The following is a 24,243-nucleotide window of genomic DNA, read 5'->3' as shown; positions in this document are numbered from 1 at the left end:
TTCTGAAGGCAGGAAAGAGAAGGCTGGAGGCTTGCATTTGTTTCCTCTCCCTGCTTTGGAAGACAAGGATACTCCCATATTTAGATACATGAAGGGATCTTAGTGCATTGTGAAAGAAAGGGCAAATTAGGAGTATATCACATATCTTCAGCCTTTATGTGGATGAATGACTCCATGACAACATCCAAACCTTATGGGCAATGTTGATGTGTTTTCAGCAGAGGAGCTTGTTTTAAAAAGAAACAGTTCCTACAGCTTTACTTCTTACAAAAGCCTTCACTGGAATTGAAAAAAATAGACATTCTGCTAAGTTTGTTTATGCAAAAACGTTAAAACAAATGTATGAATGAATGTTAAGAAATTCCCTTACAACTAAAACTCCCCCCCCCCTTTAATGGTTTTCCCCCTAACTGCTTTGTAATGAGAATATAGATACTGGTATTGACAGTCAAAACCAAGTATTTTCCCAGGAGGGACAACTCCACATTCCACATCACTACAGTGGTACCTCGCAAGACGAATGCCTCGCAAGACGAAGGGGTTTTTGGTTTTTTGAGTTGCTTCGCAAGGTGAATTTCCCTATGGGCTTGCTTCGCAAGACGAAAACGTCTTGCAAGTTTGTTTCCTTTTTCTTAAAACCATTAATACTGTACCCAGGGTGCATTGCTTGAAGAGGTGCAGTTGCGACTTGACTTCGAGGAGCAACTCATAGCACGCGGTGTGGTTGCCTTTTTTGAGGTTTTTGAAGACTTTGGTGATTTCAATGCATTCCTATGGGAAACCGTGCTTCGCAAGACGAAAAATTCGCAAGACGAAAAAACTCGCAGAACGAATTAATTTCGTCTTGCGAGGCACCACTGTATTCCCAGTAGTCCTATTTAGCCATTTGCCTAAATGTGTGTAGATTCAGTATGGGCAGAGGGGCCTGGACACCTGCCCTGCCCCCCCCACATCTCCACAAGTGCCTGCTGTACTTCAGATCTCCCCATGTTGAGAGAGAAGATCTAAATACGTACAGTATTCTAAACACAGCTGAATGTGCTCAGAATCCTCCCTGTAAAGCATATTCACCCAAAACACCCACACATATTTGCCCCCAAAACATTCAAGCCCACATTCATCTGGCATGAATGCCTGAAGATGGCTATAGTGATCTCCTCCCTCTATGCCCATCTTATCCTAATCACCTATACCTGAAAAGTCAGTAAAGGAGCACTTTGTCCTGTGCCACATAGATTTTTGTTTAAAAATTTGGATTGGCTATGTAATACCCCAAAAACAAAGGCTGCAGAGTTCATGGATGTGTGTATTTTTATTTAATTTGTGTGTTTACCTTGTCCCAAGTAGCTCCAAGTTAGAAACAATGCATTAAACAAACGTCATGGAATCATCAAACTGTAGAGTTGGAAAGGAGCCCAAGGATCATGTAGTCCAACCACCTGTAATGTGGGACTCTCAACTAAAGCATCTATGACAGATGGCCATCCAACCTTTGCTTAAAAGCTCCAAGGAGAGTCCACCACCTTCTGACGGAGTCTGTTCCACTGTCAAACAGCTCTTACTGCCAGATGTTTAGTCCTGATGTTTAGTTGGACTCTCCTTTCTTGTAACCTGAATCCATTGGTTCAGGTCCTATTCTCTGCCAGATAGTCAAATAAGTACAATTGATACATATATTTTTTTAATCCTTCCCTCCCTTCCTGGGCACCAAATACCTACCCAATCAAATACTTGCAATGCTGTTCAGAGCTTGGCAGGGGTCCAAGGAAGAAGGTTGTTCCACAGTTGTGGGACAGAATTCCTCAGTGCATTTCATGGGATCTTTATTTTGAACTTCATTGGCAGGGGAAACATATTATCTTCATTTACTGGAAGGATATGTTCCTACTTGTTTTGCAATCTGTGTATGTGTTACATGCATTGTGATTTGCATGCTTAATCTGTGAATACAAGGTTGCAAAGCAATGATTGGTGATTTTTATATGCACTTGTTATATTGGTTAGCTTCCTGATGCAAAATTCCCTTAATGAAATCTGACTGCGGTCTTTTAATTGCAGGGCTCTCATTATTTCACAATCTTGTGCTCTAGCTAACTTCTCTCTCATTCACATGCAAACAAAGAAAATCAGAGAGGACATAGGTACTTGTCTCCATGAACTGAGTGGGAGGCAGCTTGTTTTGCAAATACTGACAGTTCTGATCTGTGAGGAATTTCTCAAACCTTAAATCCCAATATCAGTTTTGAGGATTAAGGAACATTCAACTGACAAATAATGGTTCGGGAATCCCAAACTCAACATTTCATAACTGATCTGTCTCAATCAGGAAATATTGACATAGTTTGTACATAATGTTAAATCCTGGTTTATTAACTATTGTTTATTAAAACGTGGCTTAGCATTATGTGTGAACTCAGCCAAGCAGGTTAACTGTGGTTTATCAGCTATGGTTAAAGGTCTCTCATTAACCAAGTTTTTATTGTTTTTATTGTTGGTTTATAAATCTTAGTTAGAATTTACCATAGCTTGGCATTACACGTGAACCCAGGCTGCCTTCTTAACAATAGTCAATGTGCAGTGGCGTTGCAACGGGGGGAGGGCAGTGCGCCCCGGGTGCCATGTCTGCGGGGGTGACAAGAAGTCACCCCATGGGGGCTTGCAGCGGCGCAAGCAGCCATCGCACTGCCGCAGCCGCATGTGGAAAATCCTCCGTTCACGGCTGCAGCCGCAAGCAGAGGATCCTGGCACCGTCCGTACGGCACTGGAGCACCACCGCTGGCAAACCGCTAAGTACAGCGCATGTGCGGCGTCGTACACATGCGCTTTACGTAGCAAAGCTGCACATGCGCTGTGTAGTGGTTTGCTGGCACCGCCACTCCAGCGCCGTACGGACAGTGCCAGGATCCTCTGCTTGCGGCTGCAGCACATGCGCCCTACGTAGCGACCCCCGCCCCGGGTGTCACGACGCCTTCCTTCACCCCTGGGTGAGTGAAGAGCACAATGAACCAAGTTTTAAGTGAATGTCTGCCAGACATCCCAGCTTTAACTATGGTTTATTAACTGTGATCAGAGGCGTCCACTTGAAGAAAATATTGGGGGGACCCAGACAATGACAGTGATATGGGAGGGAGGGTGGTGAGGAAGAAGGGACAGCCTCCTCCCCTGGCTCTTACAGTGTGTCTTCTCAGAGTTTTCTGAGTAGACCGTCATACCCTTCCACTCCCCATCTGCTTTGTCTCTCTGTCCTCATTTCCCCACATGGACTCTGTCATGGACTCTGAGGGCTCTCTAATGCCAATTCACTTCCATGCAGAAGGGGAAACGTGATTAAGAGCCTACATGCTACACACAAGTGTATGTTTAGAAATCCTGCTTCTTTGCAATTATATATCCTTGAGATGCTTTCCCCTCTAAGGGAACCCAAATGTATACAACACAAATGCATCACTGAGTTGCAGTGGAGGACTGAACAACCCACAGCAAAGATTCTAATCTTGCTTTGCTGCATGAAACATTGTGTGCTACTATTTCACATGCCAGGGCAAGAAAAGGGAAATGTCTTTAACCTCACAAATACCTCAGTTTTCATTATGCTATATTAAATGTTAACAGTAAATGGGTAAAACCACTTAACCAGTGAAATGGGTAGAATATTGTGTTTTCCGGGAAGTGGCCTGTGCTTTGACCTAATTTGTGAAATTTGTGCATGATTTAAGCAGCGCTTCAGCCTAATTCATGAGAGCAGCAATGGATTTCCTTAAACCATGTAATAAGTAAAGCCTTTTATGAATGGGGGTGGGGGGAAGTATTTCAGAGTTCATAAATTGGGCAAGGGCTTTGCCTGTTTTCTAAATTAAGTAGAAGCTTTGCTTCGTTCATAAATCATAATTACTGGAGCTCATAAATTTGAGGTGCTGTTAATATCTGGAATGAAACCTAGTCATACCCTCCATCAGTTGAGCATGAGACTCTTCATTTTAGGGTCATGGGTACAAGCCCCACATTGGGCAAGAGTTTCTTGCATTTCAGAGGGTTGGACTGGATGATCCCGTCCAACTCTATGGTTCTATGATTCTATTATCTGCCCTGCCAAATGGCCTTCATATTGTGTATTTTCAGTGTTCATTCCAAAATGGGCCTTACACGTGTTGCTGCATGCACATACAGTATCTGAACCATTCAGCGAGTGCAATATGGGCACTTCCCATATTGCAGTGAAAGATGAGGACCATTGTATGCAGAAATTAAAGCATTCAGCGTATAGAGCATGACTGATCACTAATTTGGCTTTCACTTGTAAACACTGAGAAACCTAGGGTGCTTCATCCTAGTTTTTTATATGGCACCTTGCCTAAGATTAAAACTTCAGAGTGTTCACTTCACATACATTAATTTATGCAAGTTCAATCTATTATTAACTAACAAATTTTAACACTGTATAATCAACTAAAAATCTTTAACCAGCTGACAGCCCTAGCTGCTAGCATTTGTTTAGCAGTTTGCAGGGTTGGGCTGTTTAGCGAGTATTCAAGGAGAAAGTTGGCAATGAGAAAATGTTCATTTTTCTCGACTACTTTGCAATTTCTTCTCTTTTACTCTAGACAAAACAGTATTGATTAAGAAATACAACAAAGGTGTTTCAATGGAGCCAGAGTTTTATTTCCTATGCAGTTTTATTTGAGTTCTTTTCCTAACATTTATTAGCATGGAATTTGCCTTTTTCACAGCTGCTACACATTGGGCTGACATCTGCATTGACCTCTTCCCTACAACCCCAAGGTGTTTCATCCCTGGTTGGTCACCAACAATTCAGACCCCATGAGTGTACGTGTGAAATTAGGATTTTTTTGCCCCACTGTGCATCACTTTACATTTGTTCATACTGAATTCCATTTTTCATTTTACTGCCCATTCACCCAGTTTTGAGACACCCTTTGAGATTTCTACAATCCCTTTCTGTTTTAACCATCCTGAACAATTTGGCATCATCAGCAAACCTGACTACCTCACTGCTTGACTATTAATCATTTATGAACATATTAAAAAGCGCTGGTCTCAATACTGATCCTTGGAAAACTCCACTTTATACATTCCTCTATTGTAACAACACTTGATTGTGGCAAAAAGTCAGGGTACTGGAGACTCATTCTAAAAAGAGGTAAAAATCAATAACTTCCCAGTTATCCTTATTCAACCGCCAATTCTCACAGACTTGTTCTTACTGGGAAAATCACAGTGACTTTCCATATCTAATTTTAGAAAACACTTGTTAGGCAAAACAAGTTATTTTTAAGATGCCCCCTTTCTTGTAACTGGAGTCTTTCTATTGATCCAGACAGCTTTTAGTTATGCAGAAGTGCTGAGGGATGGTTTCTGTCACTCACAAACCCTCTGGGGTGTCTTGTTGGCTCATCTCTCATTGCCATTAACATGCTATAACTCACTGCTCATTTTAGAACTGAATTAGTCATAACACCAAAGTGTGAAATAATTTGCATTTCAAAGTATGCTGAACTCCCCTCCCACCACCTTGTTGCCTCCCATTGGGGAAGTCTCATGCCAAGGTGGTGACAAGTCCATCATTCCTTTTAATCACAGAGGTCTGAAAATTTGTAGCCTTATTTATAAGACAGGTGGTGGGGCAGTAGCAAAATCCCTTTGCAGTGGAAGGTAAGCAGTGGGGTGGGGTTACAGTTGCTTGAGATGTGGCTTCAAGAAATGCGTTCAGGCACAGAATGACGCAATGGGCCAACATAGCACAGTCATTAGAGTACTGTATTGAACTGGATGCAGGGAGACCTGTGTATAGATCCTCAGCCAGCCATGAAGTTCACTGGGTGACCTTACGGTACTCATTATCTTCCAATCTAATCTAGGGTTACTGTGAAAATAAAGTGAGGGCGGGCAGAGGAGCATGTATGCTGGGCATGAACTCTGAAAAGGAAAGATGGAATAGGCATGTAATAAATCAATGAATAATGTACAGTGGTACCTCGGGATGCAAATGGGATCTGTTCCAGAGCCCCGTTCGCATCCTGAATGGAACGTAAGACGTGACGGCGAGCGTGTGCGGGTCGCGTTTTGCCGCTTCTGTGCATGCGCGTGACATCATTTTGAGCGTCTGTGCATGTGCGAGCGGTGAAACCCGGAAGTAACGTGCTCCGTTACTTCCGGATTGCTGCAGAGCGCAACCCAAAAGCGCTCAACCTGAAGCGCATTCAACTTGAGGTATGACTGTACAGGGGTACCTCGGGTTAAGTACTTAATTCGTTCTGGAGGTCCGTTCTTAACCTGAAACTGTTCTTAACCTCAAGCACCACTTTAGCTAATGGGGCCTCCTGCTGCCGCCACGCCACCACCGCACGATTTCTGTTCTCATCTTGAAGCAAAGTTCTTAACCCGAGGTACTATTTCTGGGTTAGCAGAGTCTGTAACCTGAAGCATATGTAACCTGAAGCGTATGTAACCCGAGGTACCACTTTATGTGCTTATGTCTGTGTTAAACAAAAGAAGCATACAAACATACCTGACCAACCGCAGAAGGATGAATTTCACGTGATACCAAGTTGCATGCAGTTTTCCCCCTAGATTCTTTAAAAAAAATAAAAAAAAGTTACTGGAAAGGAAGGATGTAACCTAAAAGAGGAGGAGGCCCATATGGTGGTGGGAGGGACACAATTTCTTAATGCTTTCCTTTCTAGCGTTTTCCTCCATTAAAAGCCATCCTCTTTATCAGTTGCTTCCCATCTACCACCGAACAGGAGAAAAGATACCGAGAACAAATGTTTGATTGGCATTCTGTGTATTGATGGCAGGAACCTGCAACCTAAACCTGCTACATGTATCTATATGCTATGTAGTGGTAAATTTGTGTTCGTTGCATAACTTTTACATTAGAAATGCCATTCACAAAGCTGGCCTCTGCATGGACAAGATTATGCCCTCATGTACAAGATGCATTTGCGTAGCCGTAGAATGATATCTGTACACATTTGTGCATCTGCTGATCACTCTGTCATCACAGTTTGACAGTTGCGTGTTTAAAGTGGGTTTAAAGTAAGTTGCACAGTCCCATTATTTACCTATTATTACCATTAGTAGTGGTAATAAATTGTTTTTACTGGTTATTTTACTTTTGTCTTATTTCATATATTTATATACCAAAACAGCCTCTAAGTGATTCACAAAAAGATAATGCCACATTGCATAGATACATACAGACATGAAAATATTACAATAGCATAAAACCCCATAAAACATAGTAACGCACTTTGGAAGCATCTTAAGAGGAAACGACTAAGTAGCTAGTCATCAAGTCCCTGAAAGTTGGGGGGAGGATCAGAGTTCACAGGGACCTGGATTCCATTCCCCCCCCCCAACAGTATCTCCCTTCCCCACTGCTGCTTTTATCATCTCCTGCATGTAATCATCTGAATAGGAGCACAATCCTGACATGAACAATTCCACAGAATAGTTGGTCTTTGCTATAACACTTGGAAATAAATATCTGAAGTATTAGAATTGAACAGTGCAATCCTAAAACACACACACCATTGCTGGTGGTGCTGTGTGTGTGTGTGTGTGTGAGAGAGAGAGAGAGAGAGAGAGAGAGAGAGAGAGAGAGAGAGAGACTCTGCTGGCCTCCATCAGTGGAGAAATGTGCTGTCCAGGACACTCTGCTATGGCACGGCCCCCAGTTTCCCCTGATCAGGCATGAAGCTCTCGCCAGTGGTTCTCTTGCTAATGGTGGCCAGTGGAAAACTCCAGAACAGGGCATTTTGGGTGGGGCACTGGTGGTTTTGGATCAACTGGATCCACCCATTGATCCACCCAGGGATCAGATTCTCAGGCTGCTGCCCAGGCTGACATTAGAACTGCTCTTCCCATGACACTGGGAGAGAACAGAAAGAAGGTTTGAGAAAGAAGTCATTGGCACTGGCAATTCTTGTAATTCAGGCTTGCCTGCAGTAATTAACTGTAAGTTAAGTGTGTTTCTCCTGTTTTCAGTGAGATGTGCAGAGCCTTAAACCATCAAGCAAACCATGACCACTGACCTGAAAGCCCTTCTCCCTGATTAATCCCAAATGTGTGTAGACTCTTGGCTGTGGTCACTCAGAGGTGAGAGGCATTCTGCAGATTTGACAATTTTGCTCCGTACAGAGGGGAAATCTGAGCCTGAGTTCTATGCAGCAGACACCAAGTCTGACAATTAGATTTTTCATCTCAGTTCCCTCTACAACTACTCCAGTGTTAAGGGAGACAATTAGCCCTCCTTCATATCAGCACACGGAAAATTTTATACCAAATACATTTCCTTTTCTCAGTAGGACTTATTCAAGCATTACAGAAAAGAAGATGAACAAGGTTAGAAACATTCTAAAATGCAAGATAAAGTTACAAATCTAAAGTATTTACTACTGATGCAGAGCTGAGAAACCCTAATTAAATTAGAATTAGCTGAAGCAACAAGGCTAGGATGCAAGCGTAAGGTGATATGGGCCTCCTGAAAGAGTGATCGATGCTGAAAGGTGAAGACATTTATATCCCTTTTTCCTTTCAATGAGATTTTCTTTCTCAGTTATCAAATAAAAAGAAGACTATACTCCACAAAATATACAACTACTGTACAGTACACGAAAAAAATGCATACACCGTAAGTTCTGCCATTATTTTGACTAAACATAATCTACTATCATGAAAACAAAATAAAATTAGCAACGTCTAATAAAACTATATCAAATGCAAACAATTGCTATTTTTAAAAAACGTATCTGGACAGAAGTTACAGCAACATATTATCAGAACCTAAATTATACAAGAATGTGTTGTCTTCACAGCAAATGCTATTTTCAACACTGATACTTGTGCTCAGATGTGAACCAAACTTCTTTATTTAACTAACCTACAAAGCTGGATTGATAAAAGTCAGGCCAATTCAAGGTTTTCTTTTTATAACAAGAGACATAACCATATTGGTTCCAGATAGACAATGTACCAGTCTGGTATGCAAGTCTGGCCTCTCTCCAAAGGACATCACAAAGATAGAGGTGCCTTTTATTACCATTTTTAATAAGTTTGTGTTGCACTGGGGTAAGGAAAATTTACTGTCCGGCGTGTTCCAACGTCTCCTCTGGAACCAACCAAAATGGGTGCAGAAGTGAGGCCCCACAACACAGAAGTGTGTATGTTCATTTATATGTATAGGTGCACCCATAGGGCTAATTACTGTAATTCAAACGGACATACCATATCATGCAAGAGGGGAAAATAAAGCTACATTTCAAGAATCACCAGAAACATATACCTGAATAATTACAATAGGCAGACTTTTGTTCATCTGCAGTCTTTTTCCTCTGAGCTATAAGAACAGACTTTTGTGTGCATGGATGACAAAGTGAACTTTGTGTGCTGCTTCAGGTGAGGAGAAACAGATCTTGCTCCTAAGAGAATATGCATTTGCAGTTGGGGTCTGAAACCTATGCCTCGGCCCAGTATACCTGAAGGAGCATCTCCACCCCCATCGTTCTTCCTGGACACTGAGGTCCAGCTCCGAGGGCCTTCTGGCGGTTCCCTCCCTGTGAGAAGTGAGGTCACAGGGAACCAGGCAGAGGGCCTTCTCGGTGGTGGCACCCGCCCTGTGGAACACCCTCCCATCAGATGTCAAGGAAATAAACAACTATCTGACTTTTAGAAGACATCTGAAGGCAGCCCTGTTTAAGGAAGTTTTTAATGTTTGATGTTGTATCATGTTTTTAATATTCTGTTGGGAGCCACCCAGAGTGGCTGGGGAAACCCAGCCAGATGGGCGGGGTAATAATAATAATAATAATAATAATAATAATAATAATAATTATTATTATTATTATTATTATTATTATTATTATTATTATTATTCCAGCATGCCTTCCTATGGCAATCAAGAGCCTCCCTCAAGTTAGAAGGAAAGAGATAAAAGGCTAATTAGGAGTGTAAAATATGAGAAACAGACTTGAGGGCTTCGTAAAAAGCCCACACATGCTTTTACTTGCTCCACCTTTGAACCCTTCTACCACCATTACCCAATGAACAAAAGAAGATCCTGAAATCTGCCTAGAGTAGCAGCAGGTTTATGCAACTGGCCAAGGGTGGTGGGTGGGATAGAAATATGTTGATAAATAGAAGTGACAGGAAACAGAGTGTGGGTGTGCATAATTTGGCCTCATCCACTGTGGCCTCCCCCATCAACACGCAGTCTCTGAGCGAAAGGAACCGCCAGTTGCAAAAAGATTGCCCACCGCCAATTCAATTTATTATTCTTTTAAATTGTATTTTGTACTGTTATAGTGTAATTGAAGTCATTGAATTATTTATGCTTTATTACGTTTTTATAGTTTGAGTTATATAAGATGCTTTAATTTATTTAGAAGATTGTAACACACATTCTTTTAATTAAAAAAAAATGTGGTGCATGGTCTGAAATGCATATTTGCATAGTTATTATAATGAACGTGCTTTTGAACATCAAAGAAGATACACGTTAGTGGCTTATCTTGGGTGTGAGCCAGGCATATCATGAGCGACTATTTTGTGCAATAATTAAATCAGGTACTTAGGCTTGGTGAGGAAACAAGCCTGTGAATTAGGTTTGTAAGCATGGAGGAACATCTGTGTCAGAGTTCATGTATACGTTGTTAGTTTTTAGACGGGCTGGGTGAGGCCATCTATATAGGAAGGATTAAGGAATATCATCCTCTATTAAATTACCTCAGGAAAGTCTTTCTGTTTGTATATGTCTCTGCCTCACCCTCCTCTGTCAGTTGGAGAGGATATGAAGGCAGGCCTGTGGTGGCTGCACCCTCACCTCCAGCACATGGAAAAACAAACACAGCCATTCTTCTGTTTGTTGTTTTAGCGCAGGGCGCTCTCCTTCCATAACAAAACCCATTTCCCTACAGGCAGCAGGCTAAGACTTGTTTGCTTATTATTCTGTCAAGGAAAAGGAGTCTTCACAAGGAGCAGTCTTCAAGCATCAATATCCTGTTGATAAACAGAAAAAGAAGGAGGATATTTTCCAGCTGTCCTTGTACAAACACCTCTTGCCAAGTCTAGCCTAGCTTTTGTTAGTCCATGGTTTGTGAAGCTCTAACTCCTTGCAGATTGAACATTAAATGCATTTCTGGGGCAGCATTTCTTTCTCAGGGGGTACTACAGGGCTTCAAACATGTATGCTTGAAACATTTTTATACTCGTAGTTAGCTAATGAAGCGATGGCCCATATATAACATAATGTGAATCTTCTCACTTGACTATGCACAGGTTGTTATCGTGACTTGCATTGCTTAAAAACAGCGTAACCTTTTCCTGTACCTGCGTGAAGGCTTAAAGGTAAAGGTAAAGGGACCCCTGACCGTTAGGTCCAGTCGCGGATGACTCTGGGGTTGCGGCACTCATCTTGCTTTATTGGCCGAGGGAGCCGGCGTACAGCTTCTGGGTCATGTGGCCAGCATGAATAAGCCGCTTCTGGCAAACCAGAGCAGCGCACTGAAACGCCGTTTACCTTCCCGCCAGAGCAGTACCTATTTATCTACTTGCACTTTGATGTGCTTTCGAAATGCTAGGTTGGCAGAAGCAGGGACCAAGTAACAGGAGCTCACCCCGTCGCGGGGATTCGAACCGCCGACCTTCTGATCAGCAAGCCCTAGGCTCTGTGGTTTAGGCCACAGCACCACCCGCATCCCTTTTGCGTGAAGGCTTACTTTGGGACAAAGATCAGCAAGGCTTGCAACCTGTTTTTAATGTAAAAACTCAGTGAAATCATGTGTTGGTCCACGTGCCTGTATACTTTTCTCATGACTGAGTCACCACAAAGATAGCAGCATATATCTGGGATTAGGTTATCCGGAACAGAGGACATGACTCCCAGATATCCCTGAACACCATCACCTTCCCTTTGTAAAATAGCATAAGCCCTGGAAAAGAAAAAACCAGTACTCTAAATTTAGGTCTGGCTTTGAATGTCACATCTGCCTCTTCTTGTACACAGTCAAAGGGTATTTAAACCATTTCCCACTTGCATTATCAGAAAAAAATCACAATTACTTCAGCAGAAAATGTATGTCTTTTAACCACCTGTTGAGCATTGATTCATATGTGTTTCCATCTTGAGTATGTTTAGCTCAGCTTTTTTACTGAAAGATAACCATAAAAAGGAACCTCCAAACAGTTTATTGTGGAATCAGTGCTGTTTCCACTGACAAGTTTTTTGTAGCATCCACATGTGCTGTTATCAAAATGCCAGCCCATAAGTTTTGTTTTTTGGGGTTTTTTTTTACAATTAATCTGATTTTTTCCCCTTACCACAGAAAATCCAGGAACCCATTATGTATCTGCAGTCATTGCTGGTGTGGAAACTCATTATTGCATTTTTCGGACTAGGCAGTTTGTCATATGTTGTGACATTTCAGTGGATTTTCTCTATTCCCCTTGCATTGCTGGGTTGGACTAGATGACCCTTGGGTTCCTTCCAACTATGATTCTATTTCTGCTTGCTCCTTATGTGAGCACAACATAACCATTTTGTCTCTGGTGGTCCACAGTACCAAAGGGGGAAAAAACCTTTCCATTGATTACTACATGCTCAGTTTAAATGAGATATTCTCTCAAGATCTCTACAGGAAATGTGGGAGGTTATGTGGAAGACTGTAATCGCAATTACACAGGTCAGGCTTTTTATTTTGTTTTGTTTAAAGTTGTTTAAAGTTAATACAGAGGTCTTGCACAAGACCACTGTGTCACTTGTGCACTCTTATGCAATACCTCATTATTAAAAAATAAACCAAAGAAATGGATCTCCCACACACCATTTTGCCCACTGTGAAACAGAACTGACTAGATAAGACTGGTGAAATTTGCACTTGCACAATTGCTGGGATTCCCCCGGCCCCCAATGAACACAGTGTACACAGAGGTATAGAAGTATCTGTGCAGAACATGAAAAGGCAATGCAGTGTGAGAAATAAGTGATTATTGGGAGGGAAGGGAGGGGACAGAAAAACATAACTCAGATACCTTCCTTCAAACTCCACCTACTGGTGTGGGCAGTAAGTAATGGGTTAGCAACGGATATTATGACTTTAAAAAGTGGAGTATGCAGAAGGATTTGTTTGTTTGTTTGTTTGAATTTATATATCGTGCTTTACCTGGAAGTCTCAGGTTCACAAGAAAGATCATAATATATAAAATAAAAATAAAAACAATAACCCAATAATACCCTCCCAAAAGAGCCACATTTTAAAAGGGTATAGGATGTTGATCAGGTCAACCAAAAGCCTGGTTAAAAAGGAATGTTTTTGCCTGGCGCCTAAAGGTGTTTAATGAAGGCGCCAGGCAAACTTCCCTGGGGAGAGCATTCCACAAACAGGGAGCCACTGCAGAGAAGGCCCATTCTCATGTTGCCACCCTCTGGATCTCTCGAGGATGAGGCACATGAAAGAGGGCCTAAGAAGATGAGCTCAGGGTCCAGGTAGGTGCATATGAAATGGGTTAGGAATGAAGGGTTGCATCCAGCATTCCTCTCACACAACAGGAACTTCCTCTTCCTCTTCCTCTCCTCTCCCTATACATCTCCAAAATCGGTTCCATGGGGTCCTCCCATCCTCTGGAGCAGATTTGAGGGACTACTGAGGGGGAGGGGGGAAGAGATAGAAGTTACACTGTGCAAACAGATGTTTGTTGCACAACTGGAACAGCAGTATTGGATACAGCTAATAGGAAGCTGCCTTATACAGAATCAGACCACTGGTCCATCTAGCTCACTGCTGTCTACACTGACTGGCAGAAGCTCTACTGGGTTTCAGACAGGAGTTTCTCCCAGTCCTACATGGATATGCCAGGGGTTGAACCTAGGACTAGGACACACAGAGCAGATGCTCTGCCACTGAGCTGTGCCCCTTCCCCAGGGGGGAAATTTCTGAGTGACCCATTTGTGAAATAATGTCCTCATCTGGAAGCAGCCAAGGTCTCTTCAAAGGCATAAAGATACCAGAGGTGAGTGCCACAGAATACCAACACCAGTCTTTGCTAGAAACAAAGCACAGGAGAGTCTCCTATGACATTACCGAACACAATCCACTTGGATGAGAATAGGAGGAATGAGTGCTCTTGCGCACAGAGGCATTTTGAAGCAGAGGATCAGTCCACATCTCCATCACCCACAATCAACTTGTAGTCTGACTGTGGCTGGTCAGAGCAGATGAGAAGGCTTAGCAACCATGAGACTCAACTAGTTGTGGTAGCACCAAAGCCCTGGACAGGTACTTCCTTTCGTGTTGCTTATCTTTTATTGGTGCTGCCTGAACTGCCTGGATTCCCTCAAGCAGTGCGTAGGCAGTATTGAAGCCATGTGCTTCTTGGATAATCCCTTCAGGAATGTTGAAGGACATTTGCCTTTGTTCATATGAGTGCATCTTCAGTTTCCCCAGCAACAGCAGCCAGAGATGCTATCTCTTTCTGAAGCTATTTTCCCTGGTGCACACTACGCCCAGCAAAGAGCCCTCCAGTCTCTTGTGTCTGGCCAACATATGGAGAATTATTTCGCTGCCCCCTGGAAAAACAGCTCATTTAGCACTTGAAAGTCAAGCTGCTGTAGCCTGAAAGCTGCTCTTTGCTGCAGTAAAGAGCGGGGGGGGGGGGGATGAGAATTCTGAAACACTCAGCAGTGAAATACTTTGCAGAGGCCACCACAGAGCCTGCTTTCCCACAAGGCTGCCTCCAAAGCCTGCAGCCTCTGGATAGCTTCCATCCCAAATGTATGTCACATTTCCTTCCAATGAAAGCCAAATATTTACATTAATCTGGGGTCACTCAGAGGCCATGCTGCTATCACGAGTTGGAAGAGACTGTAGTAAACCAAGGAGAAAGGGCGGGGAGGAGGGGTTGGTGGATGGATTAACAGACGTCTCTAAAGTAAATCATGGAGCCGTGGGTTCTCTGCTTTAACTGTACTGTGTCAGTAAACAGAAAAGCCATAGGCCAACGGGGTGATTTCAACCTGAGATACAGGCAACGCATCATATTTTGGGTGAACAAATCTAAACATGGTAGGGATGACATGGGAGCCACGCACAGCAGACACACAGGGAGAAACTTGTGCTTTCGGAACAGGTCATGCTTGGGCCTGTTTACCTATTGTATTATATTTAACAGATTGTTTAAGACTGTGAATATCTTTTTGTGTTTTTTGTCAAATAAATTGCATATCATACATAGTTTTATGTACTCAGCTTTGGGATTAATGGGAGAGGTTCAATTATTTCATCCTGCTGGTGCAATGGAAATCCATTTCAGCAATCTGGGATTCTGGTTTTTCTTCTCCCCCTCCCCTCCAGCATACCCCCAAAATCTACTCCAGAGGGTCTCCCAACCCCCGAAAGCAGATTTTGGGAGTGCCTGGATGGCTGCAGGGCAGATGCAAAGAAAGAGAAGCCTTGATGTGCAAGCGTCCAACGCCACTTTCCTGATTACCTCTGAGTGCATTGTGTGTTGTGTCATGCAGTGATTAAAACAGAGTATGTGTTTTGCCAGAATTGTTAAGACCTATTCCTCTCTTGGCTAAATTTTCTCACCATCTTTGAATCTGTCTTTCTTGGAGAAAGAAGGATTCCACATTGGCACCTTGTAATGGTTGACTATTATCCATGGTGCCCAAGAAACTGAGGTTTGGCGGCGTTCTGCCATTGTGCCGCATGACCTGCTTGACCTGATTACACTATCCTGGCATGGAATTTGGGCAGAAATATATTTTGGCATTCATGGTTGTCCACAGCAGCTTTCCCTTTCTGTGTGCGAGGGCTGGCATGGGTTCTACTGTCATTCCTTGACACAGAAGGTCTACCTCCATCATCCTTCACCAACCTGGTGCCCTCCAGGTATTTTGAGCCACAACTCCAGTGCTGTCTGCAGCCGATAAGAGTTGTAGTCCAAAAGAGCTGGAGGGTACAAGGTTGGCAAAGGCTAACCCACATCATTGGCAGCACCTTCTTTTTAGATTGACATCCCACATCCAATTCTGTCGGGTTCATTAGAGCAGAGCCATGTTTCACTTGCAAATGTTATGCAATTTTAGACTTTCTGCCCCACTTTTACTACTAGTGTCACACAGATTTATAACCTCTTTGATTTCCACCTCTATGTAATTAATGAATCTCCCTCCCTGCCCTTTTCCCTACTGTTTCATGACTCATTTTATGCTCTACTGGTGCTTAGCAGTTGATACGCTGTAGAAGTAATACTACTCTGCTGCTAAATAACAATATATTGTTTCATGCTCCCCACTTTCCTGAGCAGTGAGGAGTTATCCAATCTGATAACTCAAATGGAAGATGGGCTATAAATCTTAATGACAAATAATTAAATAAAGTCAAAGGTGGTTGGCTGCCTTTTGGATGAGAGATCCATAGATTCACAGACATTTCTGTGAAGTTTGGTTGTACATGGAGTAAGCACTCCTACAAACAACAAATCCCCTGCCCTTAATCAGATCCCCCAAGAGACATTCCAGCAGCACCTCAATATGCTTTTAGAGATCACGGCTAACTCTTAGCTCTCCCTTCCAACTATCTACAAAACACAGTTCTATTGTTTGCTTCACAGACACACCTATACCAACTAGCCTGTACCTTTAGCTGGGATGGGTAAGAAGATGAGTTGTCTTCCTTACATTCTAGGAGAGTCTTCAGCTACGTCAGACCTAGCCATTCTAGGCCTTTTATCAGTTATTTCCAAAAAGTAACAAAAGATGTGGCTGGCACAGCTTGCTCACTGACCATAAAGGAACATTAAACACTCATTCTGACCCCGTAATCATCTTCCATCCAGACCCCAGACTCCTTAATAGTTATCAGATAGCAAGTGCAACAATGCATCTTTTAAAGCTGTTGCTTTCCTGTCACTACTGTTGGTGTTTAGTCATATACAGTATACTGTATATGGGCTCCTTGATCCCAAGAAAATATCAAAATGTTCCTTTGGGAGGATATTATTCCAAATATAAGAACTTCCTGCAATAACAACCTCTTCCAGGTTTTTATTTCTTAACCTCTTCAGAACTCTTTCAGTGTCTGTTTTGAGTCACTAGGTGCTTGCTACAAATAGAGAAGTTGGATCATCTCAGCCCATCCAAAATCTCTCTCTCTTTCTTTCTTTCTTTCTTTCTTTCTTTCTTTCTTTCTTTCTTTCTTTCTTTCTTTCTGTGCTTAGTTGTCCTGGGGTGAAAACAGTTCAGGAAAGGAGCTCTGGTTATGCAGACACCCTCCTTCCTTCCCTTGTGATGTACTTCAATATCACACTTCAATCTATCCCTGCCTTTTTCTTTCTTTTCTTTTTTTACAAAAAGGAAGCCCAAATCTAAGGCATATTCATGAGTTAACAACAAGTAGTAATTATATAAAGCAAAAGAGAAGTTGGTTGGGAGGTATAGAACAAGCAAACCGCAACGTGATTTTTTATTAAAAAAAACCCCAAAATAATCCAGGGTATTTGGACCCCTGAGCTATGCTGAAAAGGGAGGCTAAGCATACAGTTAGCTAATCTGTCTGGAGTGGGTTTATCCAAACCCATTCCAAAAAAAGAAATATGGAAATTGATCAACTTAAAAAAAAAAAAAACAGCTGTGAATGACTGTTGAGGGAGAGGAATGGAGGGCAGGGCTCATAAGCTCAGTGGGGGGAAGCACTGGGGAATTGCCCGTTGCCTCGTTCTTCCTGTCCCACGGACACACCCTCCTGGGGAGAATGCTACACAGCATTCCCTCTGCAGTTTGCCAGATGACCAAGGGCTCGGTTTGGTCTGGTTCTCAAAAAGAATGCATTGGCCAGAACATGTCACTATAGCCGTGAAATAACTTGGCTGCCCCGCTTTGTTATCTGTTTGGCGAGATATCGCTGACATCTGTCTGAGGTTTCTGTGAGTACCAAAACACTCAAGAAGCACACACAGCAGCAGATGAAACCTTGGAATCTATCCAGCAACCTTAATGTGGCTGAGAGGGTTTTATATTGTGTACATGTCCTCCATATATCAGACGTTTCCAGACATGGCAAGGCTGTGCTGCTTTCTGTTGCTTTTCCATGCAGGCAGCTGTGCAGCGACCCAAACGACTACAAGCAGGTTTTCGATATCCCGTCTGCACAGCCGAAGAAGGGTTCTTGAGTTTAGAGCAAAGGGAAGTTCTGAAAACTTGCTGCCTAGACACTCATTAATCTCTTGCATTTGCCTAACTGGCAGTGGCTACACCCATCCTTTCCCAATCCCCACACATGTTTCAAGATAGCACTTGCTGCGGTCCAGCTGCTGCAATCTAATTGTAGTTCAGTAAAGGAGTGTTCAGACAACACCCACACTGAACATGAGAGAGCCATGCACCTGCAACACTGATGTTCTTGTCAGCCACACATTTGGGATTTGTGCAAAGGAGCCCTATATGCTTGCAGAACACATAGGTGTTCCTCCACACAACCAGGAACTCTAGCTAACCCTGCTTTTCACCCTGTGTGGCTGTGTATGTAAATATGGAGGGCTCATTCACTAATAAAATTGTGGTTCCTGTCAGCAACAGCAGGGGGGAAATTCCAATGGGTATATAAGAATTTCCACTAATGTTTAATATTATAAATAGCCTGGACGTAGGTGGCAGATACTCCATCTGGATTTCACTGAGTGACCAGAATGGGATAGGCTTTCTGGGCCACTGTCAAATAAAACTCTATATACGTAGGTTTAGAATATTATAATGCAGAGGTGGGGGATCTTTTTGGCACCCTGGGCCACAACCTTATCAGGATCAGCGCCATGGACCAAATTTGACAAGTGGCAGCAAGCAAAACTTGCTAAAACAAGTTCCACCCCCCTCCATTTTAGCAGGACTTTTGATGCAAATCCCTTCCAGAATCAGGAAGGGGGTTGCATTGAATGCTGTTGAACTAAGCAGGATTTAACCCTTACTTATCAGCTGATGGCACACAAACAGCTCCTGCTTCCCTGGGAATATGTCACTGGTCACTGCAATCAAGCTGGTCATGATGTAGGGGAATTTCTGCCTGGGCGGGAACTCAGCATGACTCAGATTACCTCATTAGCCTTTGGAGGGAAATATCTTTCACTGAAGAGTATATGTTCTTGAAGTGCAGCCAGCCATTTCAGCTCCTTTCCTGTTTATACATAGTGTGTGCCAAATTACACATACATCCTGTGTTAACCCATTGAAGGCAGTTGCTTTGGGCCTTGCTCAAGAGTTTTTCTCTACTTTTGCCACAGAATGGCCCAAATACCATCCATGTTCACACGTTCATGGTGTTTTCTTTTATATTAATTAGTCTGGCATTGATATCAACTTCCAGTCCCCTATAAGCATGGGAGGGATCCACTGTTCCTCCTTTTTGCTTTAATCTGCACCTCACGCTGTGTTGCCAATATTGTAGCGTTGTTGTTGTTTTGTCCTGGGACAAAAGGTAATTGCATAATGAAAAAAGAAATGTGTTCATGCAGCATGATTTCCAGGCCGCTACCACCCTGATTGTGAGGGCCAATGAATATGTGTCCAGAGCCAACTAGTGCACATAAGTAGGTAAGTGGACTCTGGAGGGCCAAACTACACAATAGGTGAACTGCATCTTGGCGAGGGGTGGAGAGAAATAGAATAGAGGAAGAAATCCAGTTAGGACCAGAGTACGGGTGGTGGTGGCTTTAAAATGTAAACCTCTCCCTACTTCCCCCATCTTCCCTCCTAGGGCAAACAGCAGATATTGGGAGCCATTTTCAGCAGGAGCACAGTGCAGGGGTAATGGGTTAAACACTCCCTCCTCCACTGGTGTCATGATGCCAACCCAGCCACAAGCCCGCTCATGGCTGGTTAAACCACACACAGAGAGACAGCATGTTTGGAATTTCCCCTAGATGTGTAAATGTCACTTACTTGTCATACCACATGGCACAAATGGTTTCTGGTATTAAAAAAAAAAATCCAACTGCTATAGTAACATGTTATTCCTGCATTATTAAGTCAACCACAGCCCACCAGCCTTGTAGTGTGATCCTGTAGGACCCGACAAGCCTCTTGCTTTTGTAGTTCCAGGTAGCAGAAACCGAAGGCTTGTGAAGCCCATGGTCAGCCACCATACCTGGAGGGTGATGGTATTCAGCTGGATGGCCTGCTAGCTGGCAACAGATCCCACTGCTGGCGGGTGCTGCTGCCAGTGGCCTGTCTGCCAGCTACAGGCAGAGACGGGCTTCAGAGAAGAAGCAAGTTGTATCAAGTTCTCCTTGATCAGGAAGCATGGGGAGCTACCTTATACAAAGTCAGACTACGTGTCCATCTAACCTGGTATTACCTGAGCTGAAGCTGCTCTCCAGGGACCCAGGCCTTTCCAATCACCTACTGCCCATTCCTTTTTGGTTGGAGATGCCAGGGATTCAAGCTGGAACCTTTTAAGTGCAAAGCATGTGCTCTGCCACTTTGGCCGGGGTCCCTCCCTTTAAAAGAAGTATGTTGCAAGGGGCTCACAAAAGTCTCTCACCCACTTTATTGACCAGGTCCACACCTGCTTAGTTTCAGGGTGACTGCAGCACAGTCCCTGTTGTTGAGCCCCGATTAGTTCAGCAGCCTTAGCAACAACCTTATGTTGAACTCTCTCTCTTAAAGCAATGCCTTAGCAGACCAGGGAGAGCCTGCGCCTTGTCCATTAATCTGTTTCCTCAGCCTTTCCAGCACAGCATGTCACCAACTATGAAAAGCAAGCATGCATACTCAACTCTCTCACACACCCCAGTAATGATAAACTAATACTCTTCTTGATTACAGCTCATTATTTAAGCTTCATAAAACACTCAGCCAATGTATTATTATTATGAGAATAATGCAATAATTAATACGGGGGTTAATTGTTATTCCATGCTAGTGCTTTCCCAGGAAGTGGATGTTATCTCTCAGGGCCCACACTGCAAATTCCAGACTGATGTTTCCTTGAGAGAGTTCATAGCACAATAACTTGCAACAGGCCAAAGGTTGCTCTAATTTACTGCACAAGATTTGTTAAGAGCACAGCTGGCACAGGATGAGACAGCATCACCTCATCCCTGTACAGGCCTCCCTTGGACGCTTCTGTACAATCTTTTTCCTGTGTTCCAAAATTCATCCCTTATGTGCTGCCAAAGATAAGACCAAGGAGTATTCATGTGCATGTATAGATGAGACGAGAGTAGGTATCTTATTGCAGTTGGGTGACCGTCTATAATCTTAACTATTAAAACAGAGTGATTTCAGTTTACCTGTTTCCATGTGCTGGGCAAATCTTACCACCCACAATCAGAATGAGCTCTATGAGCAGCAATCTCCCCCTAATGGCTACCAAACATGGGTGGGCAGGAGGCCCATTGGTGGTACACCCAATGGTGGAGGCCAGCAAAAAGCCCCACAGTAGGGCATTCTGAGGGTGGGATCAAACCAGTCCACTGGAACCTGAGCCAATCTCGCTACTATTATGCAACAGCATCTAGTTCCAATATGGACCTGATATTTGTGCCAGCCTGGAATTTGCACAGGGATCAGGTCTGATCATCATCCCCTCCTTCAGTTGCAGCAGGCATGAGCAGTCAGGTTGTGGGTGTGGCAGTGGATCCACAAAGACCCAGCAACAGGGTGGGGTTTTTAACTGTGCCCTTAGGGAATCAAAATTCCCACTGGCTGGCTGTTGCTTTAATTAAGCATGCCATGTGTCTGAGAAATCATAAGTGCCCTATCTCCTTCCAATGGAACTGGAACTGCAGGGTCCCTCTGACAATCTTACACTGGTCACACAAGCAGCCTCTGAGCTCTTAAACAAATAAACAGCGGTGCCACAAGAAGAAGCCTTTGGGACGGAAGTCCAGGGCACCCACTCTGAAGAATGAGCAGAAAGGCCCCCAAATGGAGTCATTTTGAACTCACAGCTGTTCATGGAGGCACAGGTCTATTCTGTGTCCAGGGCATCTGTCTACCAGAGACCCTACCTACCCGCAGACTATCTCGCCAGAGTGGTGCATGCTCTGGTTATCTCCCGCTTGGACTACTGCAATGCACTCTACATGGAGCAGCTGGACTGGTGACTGGGAGTGGCCGCCGAGACCATATAACAACGGTCCTAAAAGACCTACATTGGCTCCCGAGCACAATTCAAAGTGTTGGTGCTGACCTTTAAAGCCCTAAACGGCCTCTGCCCAGTGTTGATGGGGGTGGAGTGTCTCCACCCCCGTCGTTCTGCCCAGACACTGAGGTCCAGCTCTGAGGGTCTTCTGGCGGTTCCCTCACTTTGAGAAGTGAGGTTACAGGGAACCAGGCAGATAGCCTTCTCGGTAGTGGCGCCTGCCCTGTGGAACGCCCTCCCATCAGATGTCAAGGAAATAAACAACTATCTGACTTTAGAAGATACCTGTAAGACAGCTCTGTTTAGGGAAGTTTTTAATGTTTGATGTTTTATTGTTTTACTAATATCCTGTTGGAAGCCACCTAGAGTGGCTTGGGAGGCCTGGCCAGATGGGCGGGGTATAAGTAATAAATTATTATTATTATTATTATTATTATTATTATTATTATTATTATTATTATTATTATTATTATTATTGCAGTGCTGGCTTTCCACATTTTGTTTTATTTATTTTGTCTAACAAAATTTATATACTACTTGAGTATAGGAAAACCTCTAAGCAGTTTACAAAACTAACTAACTAACAAAAAAACCCCATTTTGAATAACATAGGACGCCCATTGGTCCATCTGGCTCAGTAGTGATCAGTGACTGGAAGTGGCTCTCCGGGGATTCAGTCTGGGCACCTTCCCAGCCCTGCCTGAAAATGCTGGGGTTTGAACTGTGACCTTCTGCATGGCAAAGCAGGTCCTCTGCCACTGAGCTATGGCCTTCCACACATTATCGTCTCAAGAGGGGGTGTGGCATAATACCATTAAGTCCAGAATCTAACACTACCTAAGTGCACTAATGTGAAAAAGAAGCCAAAGAGCACAAATGAATCGGACCTTAGAATTAGCTAGTTCCTTCCTGTAATCATAGCAGTTAAATTTGCAACTTACAAAGTTTACTATCTATAGGATGCCATTCTACTATGCAGAAATTTGTGACATATTTAATTTCCCCTCCTGGTGGGCTTTTTAATAACTTGATGCATCTTAGCACCTCCATCGATGTCACTTAAAACACAAAAGGGGATTCCAGCCACTTGCTATTTTGGAGTAGGATTCAGTCACATACCACCAAATTTAGGTTGTGCAGTTAAGATTGTTTGGGAGGTATTGTGAAATGAATCAGTTACCCTCAAAGATCAGACTTTTGCAAAAAGAAAAGTAATAGGAAAATGCACTGGAAACTGTGGGGTGACACTGGCTTTGATGCAGCAGCATCTAACCTTCCCTAACCTGCTCAATAAACAAGTTGTCTGGAAATACCCAATGAAATTATGTTGTAAGACATAGCATTTGACATGTTTTGTAGATGTTGTCAAGCACCCGTTTTAAATATTACATCAGCCCGAATATGAATATACTTTTTAAGGAGCCTCTCCAAACTAAATAGAGGCACTCTTTGCAACTTGTGCTTTGCTAACCCGTGAAGCTTTTCCTTTTCCTGTTACATCCCTTTCCTAAGCTTCTTCATATGAAAAGAGGGAGTAGAATACCTTTGCAAGTCCCTTTTCTCATACCAAGAAACACTGCCTGGTAAACTCACCCTCAGTAGATTGTCCATTTGGAAGGTTTGTTTTTAATTTGTCCTGTAAGTTACATTGAGTGGCTCAATTTTTGATGGTGGTATGTAATTGTCCTTGGTAAATGTCAGAGTTGCTTCAAGATCCTAGCTCACAGAGGATCACGCTAGCCAAACGGTCATTAAGTAAAAGTCTTTATTGAGTTACAGTCTCCATTCTCAAGCTGCTGCGTGCAACTCTACGTCTAGTAGCTAGATCGGCGAAGCTCCGTCTGAATCTCCGCCCCTTGTACACCAACTTAATATCCTAGCCCTGCTCCACCTTTTCCGCCTGACTGTTCTTCTCTGGGTCCCTCTGCCCCCCTGGGTCTCTTCCTTCCGGGATTCTTCTGACGCTGACCCCCCGGACCCTCCTGTCTCCTTGCGCCGGGCTTTAGGACCTGGCTCCCTTTCCGGGCTGCCTACTGCGCCGCCTTCCTGTGCATTTGAACTTGGCGCGCGCGCCCAACCTTCCACCTTC

At 43.4% G+C, this 24,243-nt stretch overlaps 1 long non-coding RNA gene across 1 annotated transcript in view; it reads right to left on the bottom strand.

Annotated features, from left to right (window-relative positions):
* Positions 1 to 6,272: 6,272 nt before the first annotated feature.
* Positions 6,273 to 24,243, bottom strand: part of LOC114595147 (uncharacterized) — a 39,361-nt gene continuing 21,390 nt past the window's right edge. Inside the window, exons 3-4 of the long non-coding RNA XR_013392697.1 lie at positions 10,744 to 11,016; positions 6,273 to 6,591 (exon numbers count right to left, since the gene is read on the bottom strand). This is a non-coding gene — a long non-coding RNA (uncharacterized LOC114595147). The remainder of the gene's footprint in view (positions 6,592 to 10,743; positions 11,017 to 24,243) is intronic.

Source organism: Podarcis muralis, chromosome 1 (genome assembly GCF_964188315.1).
Source record: "Podarcis muralis chromosome 1, rPodMur119.hap1.1, whole genome shotgun sequence".
In the NCBI taxonomy this organism is placed as follows: Eukaryota; Metazoa; Chordata; class Lepidosauria; order Squamata; family Lacertidae; genus Podarcis; species Podarcis muralis.
This window is presented reverse-complemented; position numbering and strand designations above follow the sequence as displayed.